The 19699-nt window shown below is 43.7% G+C and overlaps 1 pseudogene across 1 annotated transcript; it reads right to left on the bottom strand.

Moving 5' to 3' along the window:
• Positions 1–4049: 4049 nt before the first annotated feature.
• Positions 4050–5286, bottom strand: LOC309863463 (etoposide-induced protein 2.4 homolog; annotated as a pseudogene). The gene is made up of 2 exons: positions 5037–5286; positions 4050–4808 (listed from the first exon to the last, which is right to left on the bottom strand). The product of its transcript is annotated as an etoposide-induced protein 2.4 homolog (transcript).
• Positions 5287–19699: the final 14413 nt, after the last annotated feature.

Raw genomic sequence — 19699 nt, 5'->3', positions numbered from 1 at the left:
CCCAGATGTCCCCCTCCCCCACCCCAGGGGATTCCACCCCATCCAGGGCTAGGGTCCAGCCACACTGGATACAGTTATCACACTCACATCCGAGAGCTGATCTGATAATGGGGCCATTGTGAGGGTGTGACGACCCCTCACTGTGGTTAACACAAAGGCACCACAAACCTGTTCAGGAGCAGGAGGACAGAAACACGTTAACTCTCAGGATATCCTCACTCCTCACTCCCTTCTGATATTAGATGGAGATAGCATTTAATCATCAGGAAGTGGTTTAGGGGGAACATTCAAAATATAGAACAGATGTTTTCTTTCTCAAAGATGAGAAGCTATGGTTTTAAAAAATATAGTTTTTACATTTATCTCAGGATGGGCTAATTCGCCTCCTCAGGGCTACCTGTCCTGAGGTCACTACTTCCAGGAAATTTCCTCAAATTATCTTGTCTCCCCAGCCCTGCTGGTGGCCGGGTGCCCTCCTCCATGCCCTTCCCAGGGCCCCGGAACCTGCCCATCACCACGCCATCATCCCGAATGGTAATTCCTGGTCTGCTTCTCTGCCATCCCAAGTGCCCCCGCGCGTTCTCTGAGATGGAGGACTAAGCTTCACTCACCTCTATACCCTCAGTGCCTAACGTGGGGCTCAGAAGGATCTCAGGAAATGTTTGTGAAGGAAATAGAACGTGTTTATTTGTATGGGGAACAAATGGGCTCCATACCAGGAGTTTGCCTCGATCGTGAAAATCCTGCTTTCTGCTGGGAGGAGTAAGGAAAACAAGAAGCCGTGGCTGCTCTCAGGTCCCCAGGCAAATCCCTATAAATCAGAAGTTAGTATACCATGTCGCAGTTCCCTTCATTCGTTCACTCACTCATTCATTCATTCACTCATTCATTCATGGTAGACATTTATCGAGAACTTCTATGTGTCTAGGCACTAAGGATTCTACAGTAAAACAGTTAACCCATGCCCTTGCCCTCCGGGAGCTTGTCTTCTAGAGGAAGCGGGAGGATTTAGGATGGGGCAGAATGAAAAGGGAAGGCAGACAACCCTACATTCCCTAATTGGTAACTTAAGCTTCAGGGGCCCCAGTAACGTGGATGACTTGCATTTGCCCCAGCTACTTGTCAGAACAGTATAAGGGTAAACCTGTCAAGCAGCCGAGTCGGACACCATGGAAGCAAGTTCTTAATCTATGACTTCATCTACCGTGAAGTTACCTTTGGGCAAGCTGCCTGACCTCTCCAAGCCTGTTTAGTCATGGGGCGATGATAGGAGCAATACCCACTTGCCACTTCCTACATGTCTGGCTGAGACGAGAGCCCGTAAATGTCAGCAAAAGCTACTTCTCACCACTGACGTGGTTTGGGAGAGGGTTCCGCGTTCCCTGGGCGTGCACACATAGGCACCAGACCAATGGGAAAGCATCGTTTTCATTTCTTTCATTGGCTCATGCCAAGTTTTGCTAGGGGGTAACTGGCTTAATTTAGTCCTCTGGGTTGTGCAATATTTGCATATGATCTTTGAGTCCAGGCTCTGTTCCCAGAGGCCCCTGCAGCAGCTAAAGATGCTGTCCATAAGCTTCAAGTAGAAACACAGAACAGGCAGCAGTGCAGACAGAGCGTGAAGGACTCTGCTTGGGTTCTGGCCATTAAAGTTATAGCCCAAATGACTATCGTGGAAGTCCTAGGGCTAATTTCCCCTTATTACTGAACTTGAGACAGCTAGGATAAATAAAGCAGATCTTAATCAACAGCATTATAAACAAAAGGCACAGATGGCAGGGAAAGATTGACTGACAGCAGCAAAGAGCCCTAGGCACTCTTGAACACCCCTGGGGCTGGGGTGCTAAAGACTGTGCACCCCCCCCTTGTTATACTTTTGCATTTCTGAATTCCAGGAACTCCTTTCCTTGAAGTATATAGCTGCCATCAACAGGATATTAGTGGATGAATGTTCTTTGAAGCCAAAGAAGAAAAAGCCCTCAACGAGGGTCTGAACATGGGGGGTGGGGCGGGGTGGGAAAAGTGGCTGTCCAAAAGGCAGGCAAGCAGCTTCTTGTCCTGCCAGGAAGAGAGGTCAGTGTTTAAATGAACATGGAGAATACAGGCGTCCTTGTTGCCGGGTCTAGAAAAAAGGAAAAACTTAGGGGGCTGTAGGAGAGAGCGACAAGGGAAGTTTAATAAATCTTCTACCAGAAGATTCTAGATTCTTCTCATTCCTCCTTATCCTGCTCTCATACAAAGCACACAGTTCACAGACCTACACACCTGCCTTGTGACTTAAATTTCAAACAACTTCCATGTACTCCGTACTGAACCATGATGCCTTGTCACCCTAACACTTTGGCCACTGCTGTGGGGTCCAGAAGGCATCATCGGAAGAGGTCATCAAACAAGGTCAATCATATCTCTGGATTTTGATCCTCATCTTTAACCACAGTGGAATGGCCTAAGGGAAAGGAATGAGTTTAGAAGCAGAACTAAGAAAGCAAGTTATTTGTGCATTGCAAGGCCGGAGCACCTGAGGGCGTAAGTCAGATATTGCAAAGTTGGGAAGTAGACTTTGGTAGAAATGAGTTTGAAATTCAAAGAACTGAATGGAATGTTAGGGCTTGAATAAATTGGATCCTCTTGGCTATCCAAAAATGGATGGATCAGTAAAATCAAATGTTCTAAAGAGCTTGTTTCCTATAAGTCCTGTGTGTGTGTGTGTGTGTGTGTGTGTGTGTGTGTGTGTGTGTGTATGTGTTAGAGAAAGGATGGTACACAGTAGAGCAGTGGTTCTCAAAGGGTAACCACAGAACTCTGGGTGGGGGGTGCCAAGATCTTTACAGGGGACTTAGAGAGTCAGAGCCATTTTCATAGTAATATTAAAGCAGTGTTTGCCCTTTACACTCTCCATTTCTTATGCGCATACAGTGGAATTTTCTAGAGGCCACATGACGCATGACATGCGATATCACAACAGACTGAGCAAAAAAGCAAGTATAAGAACTCAGTTGTCTTCTCTCAAGCCAGATACTAGAGATTTGCAAAAACAGAGCAATGAGTCTCTTCTCCTTGCATTTTTTAGTTTTCAAAAAGACTTCTTTTCTTTTTTGTCGGAAGCCAGCTCACGTTTAATTGTGACATCTTCAAAATTGGACAAGTGTTTTGACATCTGCTCTCCTCCTCATATTTAATCTCTTTAAAATGATAGGAAAACACCAACCAATTACAGACTTAATGGGTTTAATAAGTTAACCCCCCTCGGTTCCTTATTTGCAGCACCCAGACTTCCTTTGAAATACCAGACAGACCCGGCAGTGGCCAACAGTACACTTCAGGCCTTCAGAGTTCCAAGTTCATGTTCTCTGAGCATTCAGTGTTACAGGGGCCCTCGGCCAGAACTGGCCTCTCCCTTTAGCAGGGGAACTTTAAAGGTACCAGTGAGAAAAGCTTTTTCCCCTTCAAGGGGAAGAAAGAAAATCATTCCTCAAAACCCAGCAGATCTGGCTGGGTTCTGGCCATGGAGCAGGAGAGACCAAAATCTAACCTGAGTTATAAGAAACAGTAGACATCACTGGCTATAAAGGGAGTGATCGGGAGCAAATGAGATACTCCTTTACCTCCCACATCCAATATATGTGCTTCACAGAAAAACAACAGCAACAACAAAAAACATGTCCACAAAATGCAACAGCTACAATTATAAAATCTCTTCATCCAAAGTTGGTGGAAGAGAGAACGGGGAGCTGGGAGGGCTGGCCAATGGCATAGGGATAAAAATAATATTCCAATCAATCCAGACATGGGGGCTGGAAAGTGCTAGAAAAGAGCTACAGAAAAACCAGGGGTCCATTCAGACTCACCGGTGTTCAAACACACTGGTGTCAGGAAGATTCTGCCTTAAGCACACCAGAGACAACAATCCCAATTCCTCAGAGAGAAGAGAATACACAGAGGGCCCTTGAGAGAGCAGGTCCTGCCTTCCCTGGCAGAGGAGGGGACAAGGGAAAGAGCTCCTACAGCCTCCTTCCAATCTTACCCATTCCCTCTGCATGAAAGGCAGCTCAGTGGCCGGGGGTAAACTTCAGCTTGGCAGGAGACCGATGAGATGAAGGGAATTTTCTGCACAGGCTGAGCTACTCAAGGCAGACTGCTGGTAGACCGTCTTGTGGAAAAGTCTGTTGCTTAAGAAAACTTCCAAGAAGAGGCACAGCTGGAAAAGGTAGGCTTTGCCACTGGTCTTTGTTTCCTTGGTGCTGAGAATGAATAGAGAAAAGAGAATGGAGAAGAGGCAGCCACTGATTATGTACGAGGACTGCATTGCTGCGAGGAAAGCCAAGGACAAGCCAAATCCAAAGTAGTAAGGCCAGTTCCTTTTCTGTGTTTGATGACCGCTGGTGTGTTTCAATTCTTTTATTGAACCAACGACATTCAAAGCAGTCCAGCGAGTAGAGAAGGGACATATGCAGAAGACTAACCAGCAAGGTGGTCAGGAAGGAGACTCACAGACATCTCCTGGATGGGGAAAAGAGCGGGCAGCAAAAGGTTGAAGAGCGGGTCAGCAATTCTTTTGCTCACACTAGGGAATGAGGGAGGCTTCCTCCCTGATACCTCAAATGCCAGGTCAGCTATGTCTTGAAACCAAATGGTATTTATAGCTTTGCTAAGTGCGAACAGAGGGGACACCCAAAGAGCGCTGAAAATGGACGTAAGGAAGAATTCCCGCCGCGACCAAACATCTCCATGTTGTGAAGGATCATCAATCATTTGGGCCGTCACTGACTGCAGTACAGGAAGAAACACTCCATAAAAAAGAGGAGATGGGGCACCGGGGTGGCTCAGTGGGGGTTAAGTCTCTGCCTTTGGCTCAGGTCATGATCCCAGAGTCCTGGGATAGAGCCCCGCATTGGGCTCTCTGCTCGGCAGGGAGCCTGCTTCCTCCTTTCTCTCTGCCTGCCTCTCTGCCTACTTGTGATCTCTCTCTCTGTCAAATAAATAAATAAAATCTTAAAAAAAAAAAAAAGAAAAAGAAAAAAGAAAAAAGGGGAGACTTAACCAGAACGTTGTACCATTCCCAGTGCAGCACTGGAAAACTCTACTAATGATACATGGCTCAATTTCTTGCTTCCTTTCTATACTCCAGACTCTCCTCCGCGCCAGCACCCTGCTGCCCTCCTTCCACGCTGCTCCTCTCTCTTGCTCTCTCCGAGCATCTTGTTCTAAGATGCTACAAATTCCTCAGCTGGAGTCTTTGATTCCCCTGGCAAGATCCTGGAGAAAGGTTTTGACTCTGTCAGCCATCTCTTCACCACTCAAACTACCAACTACACAGAAGAGAGAGAAGAGGCTCAAAAATCTCATCATTAAGGATCCAGCCCCTCACCCACCATAGGCCCACGCAGTACCCCTTGGACCTTCTGTGACCAGCCGCATTGCGCATGCCCAGGCCACACCTGGAGAGTTGGGGTGGGGGGCACTGGGCAAAAACAATTCTTTTCATAAAAATTGTATTTATGTTAATACAAGCATGTTTATTATTGTTATTCCTAAATAGATTAATGAAGTATTTTTGAATTTTTCATTTTAGATTTCTGATGTAGCAAATACTCGTATCAACGCAAATCAACAAGAGCTCTTTGGGGTCCCCATTTATTTTGAAGAGTGTGAAGGGGCCCTGAAACCAGAAAGTTTGAGAACCACTTCACTAAAGGATTAGAAAAGTGTGGCAATGCTTTTTTTCCTCCCCCCAACACTAGAAACAATGTATAATAAACCCAAATCTTTGTCTTCAGTTCGAATCAGTCAGACAAAGAAGGGCATTTGAAAGGGAAACAAGAAAAAGACCACACAGAAAAGATATGATCTGCAAGCCCAGATCGTATCACCCTTGACTCATGAACAATGGTCTCTGGAAAAGCCTGATTTCTAATCGTTCTGGTGGAATTGGGAATGATGCTACATCAGAAAGCATGTTGATGGCCTCCTTCTGCCTGGTCCAGTCCTTCTGCTGGGCATCACTGGTCATCAGACCCAAACCCACTTCCTGTTTTAAAAATTAATAATTATAATACGAGCTCTGTTTGCTGGGGAGCTCTCCCACCTGTGGAGGGGTACAGCAAAGTTGACTCTGTAGATCAAGTGGAAACCGTGTACCTCATCACACAGGGTCAAGCTGAGCTCCCAGTTGATACCTTAGTCTGGGGCCAGTGGGGTCTGGACTAGCCAGGGCTTTCTGCTTTCAGCTTGGTGGGTGGGGTGGAGGCTCCCAAACCTCTTTAATCCTCTGCCCATGGGTCCTGTCCCTGGCCCTTCCGAGGCATGCCTCTGTTAGAGAAATGAGCTAAGTGTCCAACTGAGATGTCAGAAAACCCCTCAAGAGACGTAAAAGGGCTCAACAGCCTACATTTTACTGGGCTTTTTGTATTTCACATCTGCTAACAAATGATTTACGTTGACGGTTCGGAAAAACAAAATGAAGGCTTTTTTAGGTATCGTGCGCATCTGCTCACGGATTAACCAATTCAGGAAATGATTCACAGAATGGGGAATGGACACAGGGTGAGTCATTTGGTGAGCGAAGTAATTAGTTGCTGTATTTGTTTTACCTTCTCAAAAGAGTGTAAGTTAGCTTGTAAAAATACACAATAAGATGTTTGAAATAGAGGAGGTTAAGCAGATTACTTTTCAAATATCCTGAACTCTCAGATTGAATGAAAAGAAAGGAAAAGGAAACCTGGGGGGTTTCTAATGGAGGAAGGTGTTTAGCTCCAATAACCATCACCAGCCCTTCTGTGGGATCCTAAACTCAGACCCAGAAACTTTTGTGAAAATGGAAAAAAGAGTTAACTTATAATAAGGAACATATGCCCATGTGTGACTGTCTAAGATTTCTGTTGAGGTCTTGATAGTACAGTCTTGCAAAAATACCTCCCTAGCCTTGAAATCTTAGTTTTAAATGTAAAAAATAGGGGGGCGTTCTCATCTCAAATAAACGAATAAATGAAGCAATCAGACCAAGGGGTCAGCGAGGTCAGAAAATGAGAGAAAATTGGGAGGAAGTTCAGTGTTTGAGCCATCGGTAGATGGAAGACTACAGTTTCACCTTGAGCTCTCCAGCATCCAGCACGAGGAAATGAATGTGATAAACCAAATATTCCTTGAGGTTCATTAAATAAAAGCAGACCATCCTCAAGGCAAGGAGGCAGACTAGGGGGCAAGGAAGTTCAGCTGCTTAACGTGAAGACTTTTCTTGCCCGAACTAAATGAAGAGCCTTTGCGAGGTGATTTTAACAACTTAGTAAATTCAGTAAAATCTGAAAGTAATTATCCAGCCAACTAGTGGTCATCAGATTTGAGTATATGGTTTCCCCCTTACTTTCTCCCTGGTAATATTAGTAGCGTTAGTTACCTACATCTAAATGGAATCTGGTGAAAAGGAAAAGCCTCTGAGAAAAGGAATATAAACTACTCAAATGAAAGGTATTATTAGAACTAATATTGGAAACTTGAGAGACAGGAAGATTTGAGTCAAAGTTTGGCCCTGACTTGTTGGCTGTGCCATCCTGGGTGTGTTACGGAACCTCCCTGAGTTTTTGCTTCATCATCTGTAAAATGGAAACTAAAACAGTACCTACCCCATAGGGCTGCTTTGAGGGTTAAATAAAATAATGCACATAAAACATTTAACTGAGTGTCTTGTCTATAATAAGCATTCAATAAACATCAGACCACGATTCAAGGAACTTCTGCTACACAGACTCATTATATCCTCACCATAACCTTGTGGAATAGGAGGGCATTTATCACTACCTTATTCTGTGGATAGACAGAAGTCTAGTTTGCCTAACACAGACAGAACCATTTGGCGAAAAGAAGGGTTACCTCCATGATCTAAATAAATGAGATGCTCTGGAGGCCCTGTGAGTCTATCTATCATTAGATATTTCTTCCTTTGCATTAATCTCTTTCAATGTGAATAATAACTCATGAGTGGCAGCACTTTACGAGTTTATGGTTTTATAGGGGAGGGCAGATGTGGGATGCTCACCACACACGTAAGACATGACTAGAATGCAGTAACTTGTTTTGCTTTTGTTGTATCCATTTTTACAGTTAACCTCTATTAATGACAAGGACACTGGTTGTTTATTTACGGTGATAACATACAATTTCTTTTTAAAATAAAGATACTTGAGTTTTAGTGGTGGTTGACTTAAAGAAGAACATTAAGTTTTAAAAATGCAGTTGCTGAATGGATATGGCAAGAATCGTGGTGGCTGCGACCATATATCTGCAGTTTGGAAATTGCTACAGGATAGGGTAAAATACATACTTGTGGACCTGTCTCATGCGGCCTTCTCTGCTGTGGCCTCACCTTATGCTCCTAGTGTCATTCTTCAACATTTCTAAAACTCTAGTCACATGGAAGTGCTTGCTCTTTCCTCTTTGGGGGATTGATTGATTTATTTACCTATCCCTCTAGAAGCTAGTTCCGCTCATTGGACTTCTCTTCCTTTCTTCACCTCCTTGAAAACTAAATTTCTTCAATTCCACTCTGGAAAGCCTTTCCAGGTGCCACTCGGGACAGGGCCCCTGAGCCACTTTCAGTATGCTAAGCAGAGTGGAGCTGTCACCCATTCATGCTTCTAATTCAGAGGACCACCCAGAGTATGACACCTTCCGGGGTCTCTGCTCTGTGTAAATAAGGTATAGCCTTCATTTGTTAAGTGTGGCTTTTTAAAATATTTATTTCAAGCTTATAATTGTGTTATTCAAGCCTTCTATCTTTTTCAAATTGTGTGCTCTTTATCTACTAGTATATAAAAATCTTCAACTATGATGATGAATTTTTCAATTTCTCCTTATAATTTAACATGTTTGCTTTCTGTGTTTCCATAGCATGTTATTCAGTGCCTACAAGTTCACAATTATGGCACCTTTTTGGTTGGTTATGACCATGTCCTGTATTCATCAGTAGCTAGATGTTGAATCAAGGGCAGAATGTGATAAAAAGAAGTACTGTAAAAGAGGTTCAGAGAGACCTGAACCTCTTTCTCATAAGAGAAAGAGAATACATCTAATGGTGGTAAGGTTCTGTCCTCTTTAGAAGTTAGAAGCCAAATGTGAGGTCACCCAGCTTTCCAAGGGTCTAGGGAGGTGTGGAACCAACAAAAAGAAAAAGTATTAGCGCCACTATATATATAAAACAGTAAAACCAAAATTAGTCAATATTTATTATCTTCAGTAACAGTAAAATTTAATATTCATAAATTTTATTATGGATTAAAAACAATCTTTGGGTTAACTTTTCCTATTTAGCAGCTTCCCAAGGATAATCAATGATTTGCCAAGAAATCACAGCTAATTAATTACAAGTTAAAGAAAAAACTTTATTAAATTATAAATAATGTGATATGCTAAGTTATATTTTAAAATTTTACAGGAAGGATATTGTGCTTAATGTGCATCTTAATATCTTTGACATAAAAGTGGTGAAAAAGTACATGGGACTAAGAAAATCTTAAAATGATTCAAGTTAAGGGGATCTTAGAGCTGTCTTGTAAGAGAGGCATTTAAGTGGGACCCTAAAGAATGAGGAAGTTTTTGACCAAAGCTGTGGCAGAGGAAGAGGGCATTTTGCACAGAGATAATAGTGGAAAGGCCAAAATGCCCACAAAGATTTGGAGGACAGAGAGGAACTAGCTTGGGGTAGAGAGGAGAGGGGCTGCAACCCTCCCACACCAAATGTCCTTGAATGCCTTGGCCGGAGGTTTACAAATCACTTTTTGAAATGTGAGCCACAAAGGACAACTCCAGAGTTCGTAAATGCCTCCCAGGGTCACTACTCACTAGAAGCACGCTCTAAGGTTTCTCTTCCCAAAACGAATTCATTTTCATTTCGGTCTGGGCCATCTGGCTTCCGACAAGGCATACAGTAGAGAGAACTAAAGAGGCCAAGAGGCCAAAATATGCAACTGCTCCTTGCTCCCTTGCCTGCCTGGGCTGCCCCCTAACCCGTGTACCTCCATCCATTAACACACAATTAATCCCCTGGCTTTTTCAAAGCCTGGACCTCCCACCTCTCCCTCCCCTTGGCAATTAAATCCCTGCCAGTTAGGAAGCCAGAGAGAACAGGTGTGTTTCACACTCGGTTTCACTTTCCTTCAAGGTGCCAGACGGGCAGCCCCAAAGACCACAGACCTCTTTGTTCATTTAACAGCATCAGTTGGTAGCCAGACAGTCTTGGCCTGTTGGTAGCCTCAGGTGTGACCAGGAAGGGCAGGGAAGCCTCACTGCTTCCGCTAATTCCTCTACTTCAAGGCTTGGCATATTGACAGGGGCCCCACCTGGATAGGTGGCATCCTGAGGACACTGCTCTGCCCTAGGAATCCATTCATTCATTCAGTCATCCAGTCAGTCAGTCGACACCATTCACTGAGCCAGGATGAGCCAGCCACTATGCTACTATGAGAGGGATTCAGTGTGGTTAGGAAGAAACGGTCCTGCCATTTAGGAGATTACTAGTAAGGAGATGCAGACACAGTTTAATATAACACAGGAAGTGTAGCAATAAAGACACTTATTTGAAGTTTATTTATATATCGGTTGAACTTAGGCAAAAATGTATATAATGCTTATTATGCATCAAATGCTGTTCTAAACCCTCAACAAATATTAGCTCATTTAATTCATGCAAAAACACTAGTTGGTGCCTAGGTATTAGCACTATCCTGATTTTACAAATGTGGAAACAGGGTTTTCACAGTTTGGGGAACTTGCCCAAGTTTAAACATCTCATACATCAGGGTCCTGGGATTTAAAGTCAGACAGTTCAGCTCCCAAGCCCATGGTCCTGACCATGCTTCTGTGATGCAGAGAGCCAGAAAAGTGATTCTGAAAGTGGAAATGGCATGCCGGTCGGCAGTAACATAGCAAGGCTAACAGCAGGGCTGTGTGCTAGGGGATTAATGTAGGATGTCTCACTTCGTTCTCCTAATTCTGTAAACTATTGTTTCAACCCATTGTATAGATCAGGAGAGTGAGGCTTGGGCAAGATCAGAAACCTGCCCTTGGTTCAGAGCTACACAGTGATAGAACTGAGCTTTGGATAAGGCAACCCGACTCCAGTCTCCAAAGTCTTGACTGGTGTAGAGGCCTGCGAGAGACACATTTGGGGCGGAGGCTTCTTGGCACCCCTTAAATGTCACCAAGGAAGAAAGAGTGTGTCTCTGCTTTCCTGATGCATTGCATTCAGTGAGCTCTAGCCCCAGATCCCCGCTCTGTTCATTCCCCTAAGTGAAAGCACATGCAGGTTCCAAGGATTTCTGGAGTTGGACAGAAAGCAGCTCATGGACATAAATTCTGTGGAGCCCAGACTTCAGGCAGCCCCCTCATATCCCTTAACCCAACCCCAAATGGTCACCATTCACCAAAAGTAAACCAAAGGCCCAATCAAGGCTATCTTGGCTGCTGGAGTAAGTGGGGGGCAGAGATCCAACGTGGCTCTGATTGAGGCTCAGTAGCGTGAGCTCACGGGTGGAGAAGCCTTTTAGCAACCTTCTGTCCTTAAAGGGGCACAGTTTTCTAACCCATACAAAGACACCATGTGTGACCGCCATTTTGCAGAATGCAGACATGTCTTTGAGTGTTAAGACCGTGATATGACCAGAAGCTGCTCTAGGGAGTTGAGATAATAAGCCAATGTTTCCTGACAACTTCTCTGGCCTTAGTTGACCTCCTCCCCCCAACCAGCTAATCCCAGCTTCATTTTGGGTTTGGGTTTTATTGTTCATCTGGCAGAGGACTAATGCGCAAACAAAGAGGAGTGGCTAAGCTCCGAGAAGGCAGGCTTTGTCGGGAGTCATCCTTGGTAGACATCTGAGGACGCAGCACTGCACCCCTTAGGCATGATAAACTAGGGATTCCTAACTAAAGTGGAAAGGACTGCCAGGAAAACATATATAGGAGACAAGGGTCTAGCGGTTGCCATCAAGTATCCCTAAGATTCTTTGAGGTTGTGAGCAGAAAAAAAAAAAAAAATCATACAAGCAGCTGAGTGTTGTAGAGGAATGACAGTTCTCAACCCTCTCAGAATCTGTCTCAGAATACCAGAATACCCGAGATGGGGGTGGGGCTTAAAACAATACACATTTATTTTTTACCATCTGGAGGCTGGGCAGTCCACGATCAAGGCACTGGCAGATTCAGTGTCTGGTGAGAGCCTGCTTCATGGCTAATAGAGAGCTGTCTTCTCTGTGTGTCCTCACATGGCAGAAGGGAACAAGAGAGATCTTTCTAGAACCTCTTTGATAAGAGCACTAATCCCATGCATAAGGGCTTGATATGATCACCACCCAAGGGCCCCACTTCCTAATGACAACATAATGAGGATTAGTCTTCAACATACGAATTTATGAGGAATAGGGGACACACATATTCCAGTCTATGAAATACCCAAAGTCTGTATTAATACAAATATCCTGTAACTCCTCCTTTATTATCTTGAAATGAAATATATCGCTAACATAACCACTTGAATACATACTTAAAATCAATATAATATTCTAACTTTAATGTAAAAGAGAGAAATGAAAGAAATTTATAATAAACTAGTATATGTTTCAGTCCACAAATGCTTAGGCACAACACACCAAGATGTCATGAAATCAGCAGGTGCTTGTATCTTTACACAGAAGTGCTATGGATACAGGATCACAAATGCTGCCAAATACTCAGCCGAGTTGTGTTTTGGCTAATTGTATACTATGAAGGGTACATTATTGACATGATTTTTGAAAAACGGTAAGCAAATTCACGGTAAAGTTCCCAAAGAGTCGAAATACAATCACCGCTCGCATCACATAATTGTTAATGTTCCTGAAACAATGGGCATATATTGAAGCGAGACCCAAGTGCTCTGTGTTTCCATGTCCAACCAACCTAGTTTGGGGAATCATAAGTAGAAAGAGGCTTTTCCACCCACCTGCATGTCCAGAGTGAGATTCTGTGGGACTGCCCTATGCATTGATTGTAGCTTTCCCTCCATCATGATGACAACTAAAGACAGGGCACAAATGTCCTGATCTTTCCTAGAGCGGGTACCATCCTTGCACTGAAACAGGCTATGGAGTTTCCTGCGGAAACTGAATAAAACTTCCAAGAGACCAATCTGCACATACTCATTTACTCATTCAACAAACATTTACAAAAACTTGTCTTGAGTAAAAGCTATTTATTTAGCAAATATTTACTGAGCGTATGCTAAGAGCTAGGGATTATCGCAGTATGCTAAGGCTGGTTTCCTCTTCTCAAGGTTCTTGTAGCCTAAGATTCAAGATAAGTTCAAATATAACATTGGTACAGGGTATGAAACATAACATTTCGTCTCTGACCCCCACGTCCTCTTTCCCTTCCTGGCACCTAGTTCCTAAAACCCTTGGAATCTCCTGAGTGACAGTGTCTCGTTGCATGCTAATGAAGGGCAGTGGCTAGGGGACAGCCTCAGGGTGGAGGCTGGTCACCAGAACAAATCTGGATCTTTTGGGCTACCCCCAACCTCTGGGGAGGGGAAAAGGGCTGGAGATCGAGTTCAATCACCTATGGCCAATGATTAAATCAGTCATGTTTATGTAATAGAACCTCCATTCAAACTGCGAACAATGAGATTCAGAGAGCTTCTGTCTTGGGGACCACGTGAAGGTGTTAGGTGGGTGGCGCCCCCAGAGAAGGCATGGAAGCTTCGTGGCCCCTCCCCACACCTGGCCTCATGCCTCTCTTCCATCTGGTTGTTCCGGGTCGTCTTTTATAACACACGTGCAATCTAGTAAGTGTTCTTCTTGAGTTCTGTGAGCCATTCTAGCAAACCATCAAACCTAAGGAGGAGGTCATGGGACCCTGGCTTCAGTCAGTCAGAAACACAGGTACCTGGACTTGCAGTTGACATTTGAAGCCTTGCGGGACGGAGCCCTTGACCTGCAGGATCTGTGCTCTTCTGGCAGTTAGTGTCAGGTAAGATGTCCGTTAAGTGTCCTGCAAGAATCGGAGAATTGCTTGGTGTGAAAAAACCCACACATCTGGTATCTCAAGGGGTATGTGTAGAGAGGCAGGGAGGAAATAGTAGTTTAATTGAACATTAAAATAATACATTACTCTAAAAATCAAGCCATGGAAAAGCACCAGATAAATTGACAAAGACGTGCTTAATTGATCTTTTTGCTATTGCTCTGTATAAAAAAACTAGAGGTCCTAGCTTCCGAATGCCAGGGTTCCCCCAGTCTCCTACTGTGTCCCAAGGAATGAGATGTGTATATACTCACATATACTCACACTCTGATATGTGTATATACTCACATATCTTTCCTACACTTGACGTCTTCTTCAGCATCGTGTCCGAGGAAGCTAACACCAGAATCTCACAGCTACAAAGTTGTGACCTAGACCCCTGGAGGGGACAGGAAAGCAGAGGCTCAAGAGGAGGAAAATTATTCTGCCTTGCATCTTGGGAGACTTGGGACGGAAGAGTGGGACAGGAGGGATGTAGACTAATACTGGCAGAAAAGCTTCGGCTCCCCTAAGGAGCCCGTCCGTGTACCTTGGCCACTCCCAGATGGAGCTGACCACTCATCCTGTCACTCAGCTCCTGGAGCACTGCCTGAATCCTTCGCTATGCTTCTTTCATGAGAGCAAATTATACACAGAGCAAATTATGAGGCATTTGGAGGCTCTGTTTTTTTTTTTTAATTATTATTATTTTAACTGTAGAACCTGGTTGAAACTTGCAAGGTATGCAGCAGATTCAACAGATTTTTGTTGAATAAATAGAAGGAAGGAAAGAAGGAAAGAATGGTTGGGGAGGATGGGAGATGGAGCACTTTTCTCTGTAACCTCTGGGCCTCAGTCCCCTTAGATATCCTAAGGTGGCAAAAAGAGAGATCCTACCAGCAGCAGTCTGAGAATGAATAAAATCAGAGGCCAGAGGAAGGGGGGATAGGACAATTGATGAATGATTGATTATAGATAGATAGATAGATAGCCATTCACTAGCGCCCATTGTTCGAGATCCTCAACATAATCTCTCATTCTGCAATTAGAAAAATTTAAAATGCATTTCTGAATGAAACACACACACACACACACACACACACACACACACGTTGACCTGATGAGTTTTAGGCAAAGTAAATGATGATAGTAGATTCTTATTCTGGAAGATTTATGGAATAGTCTATCCTATTTGATAGGAGAGGATGCTTCCAGAGAAGAAAGTATTGTCCAAAAGGGACCCAGTAGTTCCCCCGCTCCATCCCCGATCCCCCCCCAACCCCCGCAGCTAAACCGCGCCCGGTGTGTCTTCTCTGCACACACGGGTGCTGGCTGCCAGCATGGCCGGTCACGCCGTGCCACCCGAGGGGCCCCTGTTACATGCTCGTCCCTGCGGGCTTCTGCTCCCAGCAGATAATAAACAGTTCACAAGGCATTTTTAAGCAGTTGCTTAAAAAGACGGCGTTGCGTGACCCTGGGAAGGCTGCATAAACCCCAGCATGCAGGAATCTCGAGATAAGCTTTCCATTTTACTGAGCACTGCTCAAGCGCTTCCTAGAATATTGTGTTTGAGCCCTGTAATTAAAGGGGGAAGAGGAGGACGGGCAGAGGTTCCGAGAAGAATTGTGAGGATATTAACGGGTTGGAAACAAAAAGTTTGGAAGAGCTGGGATTATTCCGACTCAAGGACAGAAGGTCAAGGAGCAGAATAGCAATAATCCTCAAATACATGCATTCAGGTGTCAGGGAACAGGGCTAATTCCTCTCTGATAAAACAACCATCAGGGCCTGGCTGCTCTCTCTGCAGGGACTTATTAGCAAATGAGACAGAATTCAGCAAAATGAAAGAGCCGAGAGGTCAAGCTGCCGGGATTGCCTGAGCGGCCGGGCCTAGTCGTGTCCCCCTGCAGGGCCAGAGGGACCCAGTGTCCTCAGGAAGCCTGGGAGGGGGTACGATTCTTTCTCGACAGTGTAAACTCCCAATATTATTACTGAAAACCTTAGTGTGAGCCTAAGAAATATTCCCTGCCAGGTTTATTTACCCATGAAACAAACATTTATTATTTTTCCTATTATAAAAGGAACGCACACTCTTTAAGGAAACCATTTGCTTCCTAAGTAAAAGCAAATTCAGATCTTCAGAGATGCCCGTGGATGGAGGACTCTGTGTGTGTGTGTGTGTGTGTGTGTGTGTGTGTCTGTGCCCATGTGTGCGTGACATGTGGAAGGGATACGGAGAGTAGGGAGTGGCTGGGGTAACTCAGACATTAAAATGAGGCTTTACCAAGATCCTGGGATCATCAGGAAACTTGACAACAACACAATCTAACCAGTTTCCTATCTTCAGCCTGGGCACCCAGGCAGAGCGACCCTCGAAACCGCATCCCACCGCAGCTATCTGGAGTTAGGAAGGCAGCTAGCTCCTCTAACATCAAGCCTCCATCCCATGGGGTGGCCTTGGAGGGAGACCCTCAGGATGGGAGTCAGCCAACGTCTACTCGAACACTCCCACCATTTCCCACCGCCATAGAGACCCTGGGTGCAATTCTATTTCAGAAGTAGGCAAATATCAAAACCATTGAGGAGTGAGTATAGAAGTGGGGAGCCTTGCCGAGTCTACCATACAAAGCCACTCATAGCTGCATATTTCTTTACATTTATTCAATATTTCTACTTTGTTTTACAATAATCATGCTCTACAACTGTTTTCACCTGTTTTAGTGAAGTTAAACTAATTAAAATGGTACATATGGTATTAGAACTCTTTTTATAACTATGCGTGTATAGGCATACTTACATTAAAGAGACTAGGGAAGGGGCGCCTGGGTGGCTCAGTTAGTTAAATGTCCACGGAAGCTCAGGTCATGATCCAGAGGTCCTGGAGATCCTGGGTTCGAGCCCCACGTCAGGTTCCCTGCTCAGTGGGAAGCCTGCTTCTCCTTCTCCCTCTGCCCCTCTGCACTGCTTGTGCTTGCGCTGTCTCTCAAATAAATAAATAAAACCTTAAAAAAAAAAAGACTAGGGGAATTCAACGAAAATATAGCTATGGTCATCTATAGATGCGGGATTGTAAACTATTTTATTTTTGATGTTATTATGGGTATTCTCCACAATTAATACATTTCCCTTTTAGAAGCGAAGAAGAAAGAAGAGAAATATGTTACAGCACAATTAAAAGAAAAAGAGTTTCCAATATTATTATGAACTCCGTGACCACCACTATTTCTAATGGCTCTTTGGCCAAGGGTGTGGTTGGTATTCCATTTAATTATATTCCTCTCCACGTTGCTGAAGTGAGGTTGTCTCAGATAAAAGGGCATAATCTCAATAGCACCATTTCCTTCAGGTAGACCCCCAGAGCTGAAGCTCCCAGTTTAAATGGAACGAATGCAGCCAAACTCCTAGCAAGTTTTTGACAGCCTGCTCTCCCTGCTGACAGGCTCCGGGTCTTTAGCTCTCATATTTATCTCTCTCTTTTTTTTATCTCCTGCTGGATTTTGGACTCCCATGCTTTCATTGTCCCCGTCTTCCTGCAGCACTGATCACTGTGCTCTTTCCTGTCCCATTTCTCTTCCCATTTCCCTTGCAGATGCCTTAAGGCAGCCGGCGTTAGGAGTTTTCCATGGGCATGCTTCCTCCCAGCTCCTGCCGATGACATGACACTATTATTAGCTCCCAGACCTCCATTTCCGTCTTCTTGAAATTTAGGACACAAGAAAGCAGTAACAAGCATGCTAAAGTGTCAGGACCGTAGCATCTGCCCTGAGGGGTTGTCACAAACAATAAATGCTTACTCTGCCAACACCATGAATAGCCTTAAAAAAAAAAAAAATGAATAAACCTAAGGTCATTTACACACTTTTGATGATATTTCTTTGATGCCATGAATATAGCATATTGTTTTCGCTGCCTATCCAGACAGGCAGCCATGAAAGACGGCGGGTTATTTTTAAGTTTCTCCCTTGCATGTGATTTACGGACTCCTTACACACTATTATATACATTATAGATGTAAAGATTCTACTTCTGGCCTTCACTTACCGCCGGAACACATAAGCCAAACTGTTCTAATAGAAATGTAAGCGTGAGGGCTCTGACTGACACAGATTTCTCACTGCTGAACGTTCATGATCTAGGCCAGGGGGTCTCCGGCTGTTTTAGAGTTGTGCTATTGTTCATTTCACGTAATAACAACCATGTTTTGCATTTCCCATCTTTATCTCACAACCTATGTGTGGCTTAATTACTTTCCTCACACTCATGGAGTTTCAGAACTAAAAAAGGAGGGGAAATTCACAAATCACGAAATTAACCATTTTAAAAATGAACAGTCTGGTAGCATTTAGTACATTCACAATATCACACTATCCCCACCCCAAAACATTTCCATTGCCCAAAAGGAAACCACATACTTATTCATTAGTTATTCTGCCTTATTCCCTCCCCCAAGCTCCTGGTGACTCCCGATCTGCAGGCTGTCACTATCCATTTGCCTATTTTGGGTACTTGATATAAATGGAATCACATAATGTGTGACCTTTTGAGTCATGCTTCTCTCACTTAATGGAATGTTTTCAAGGCTCATGCGTGTTGTAGTATATATCAGTACTTCTTTCCTTTACCGGCTGAATAATATTCCGTTGCATACACACACCCTTATTTGTTGTTAAGGATGAATACCCCTTGATAGACATTTGCGTTGCTTCCATCTTTCGGCCTTTGCAAATAACGCTTTATGAACATATATGTGTATATATGTGAGTCCCTGTTTTTTTTTTTTTTAAAGATTTATCTATTTATTTTAGAGAGAGAGGGGAAGAGTATGAGTGGGGAGAGGAACAAAGGTAGAGAGAGAAAATCTCAAGCGGACTCCCCACAGCATGTGGATGGAGCCCATGATCCCAAGATCATGACCTGAGCAGAAATCTAGTCATCCGCCTAACTGACAGAATCACCCAGGTGCCCTGTGAGTATCTGTTTTTAATTCTTTTGGCTGTATACCTAGGGATAAATTTGCTGGATCATATGATAGTCTCTGTCTAACCTTTTAAGGGACTGCCAAGCTGTTGTCCTCTTTACATTCCTACCAGCAAATGTACAACAGTTACAATTTCTCCACATTCTCACTAACTCTTGCTTTCCTTTTAAAAGTTATTGTTATAACCATCCAAGTAGGCGTGAAGTGGTATCCCATTGTGGCTTTGATTTGCATTTCCTTAATGGTCAGTCATATTTAGTATCTTTTTGTGTGCTTATTGGCTAACTGTGTATCTTCTTTGGAGAAATGGCTGTTCAAGTTTTTCACCCATTCTTGAAGTGCATGGTTTGTTTATTTGTTGTTGAATTCTAATAGCTTTTTACATATTCTGGATACTAAACTTTTACCAAATGTGGATTTGTAAACACTACCTTCCATTCTGTGTCCTTCCACTCTCTTGATAATATCCTTCAATGAACAAAAGTTATTAATTTTAATGAAGTCTGTCTATTCTGTTGTTGCTTGTACTTTTGGTGACATACCTCAAAAACCCTTGAAAATCCAAGGTCATGAACACTTATTCTTATGCTTTCTTCTTCTTCTTCTTCTTCTTTTTTTTTTTTAAAGATGTTATTTATTTATTTGACAGACAGATCACAAGTAGGCAGAGAGGCAGGGAGAGAGAGAGGAGGAAGC

Source organism: Mustela nivalis (assembly GCF_964662115.1).
Source record: "Mustela nivalis genome assembly, chromosome: 4".
Lineage (NCBI taxonomy): Eukaryota > Metazoa > Chordata > Mammalia > Carnivora > Mustelidae > Mustela > Mustela nivalis.
The sequence above is the reverse complement of the archived record's forward strand: the minus strand, read 5'-3'. Positions and strand labels throughout refer to the sequence as shown.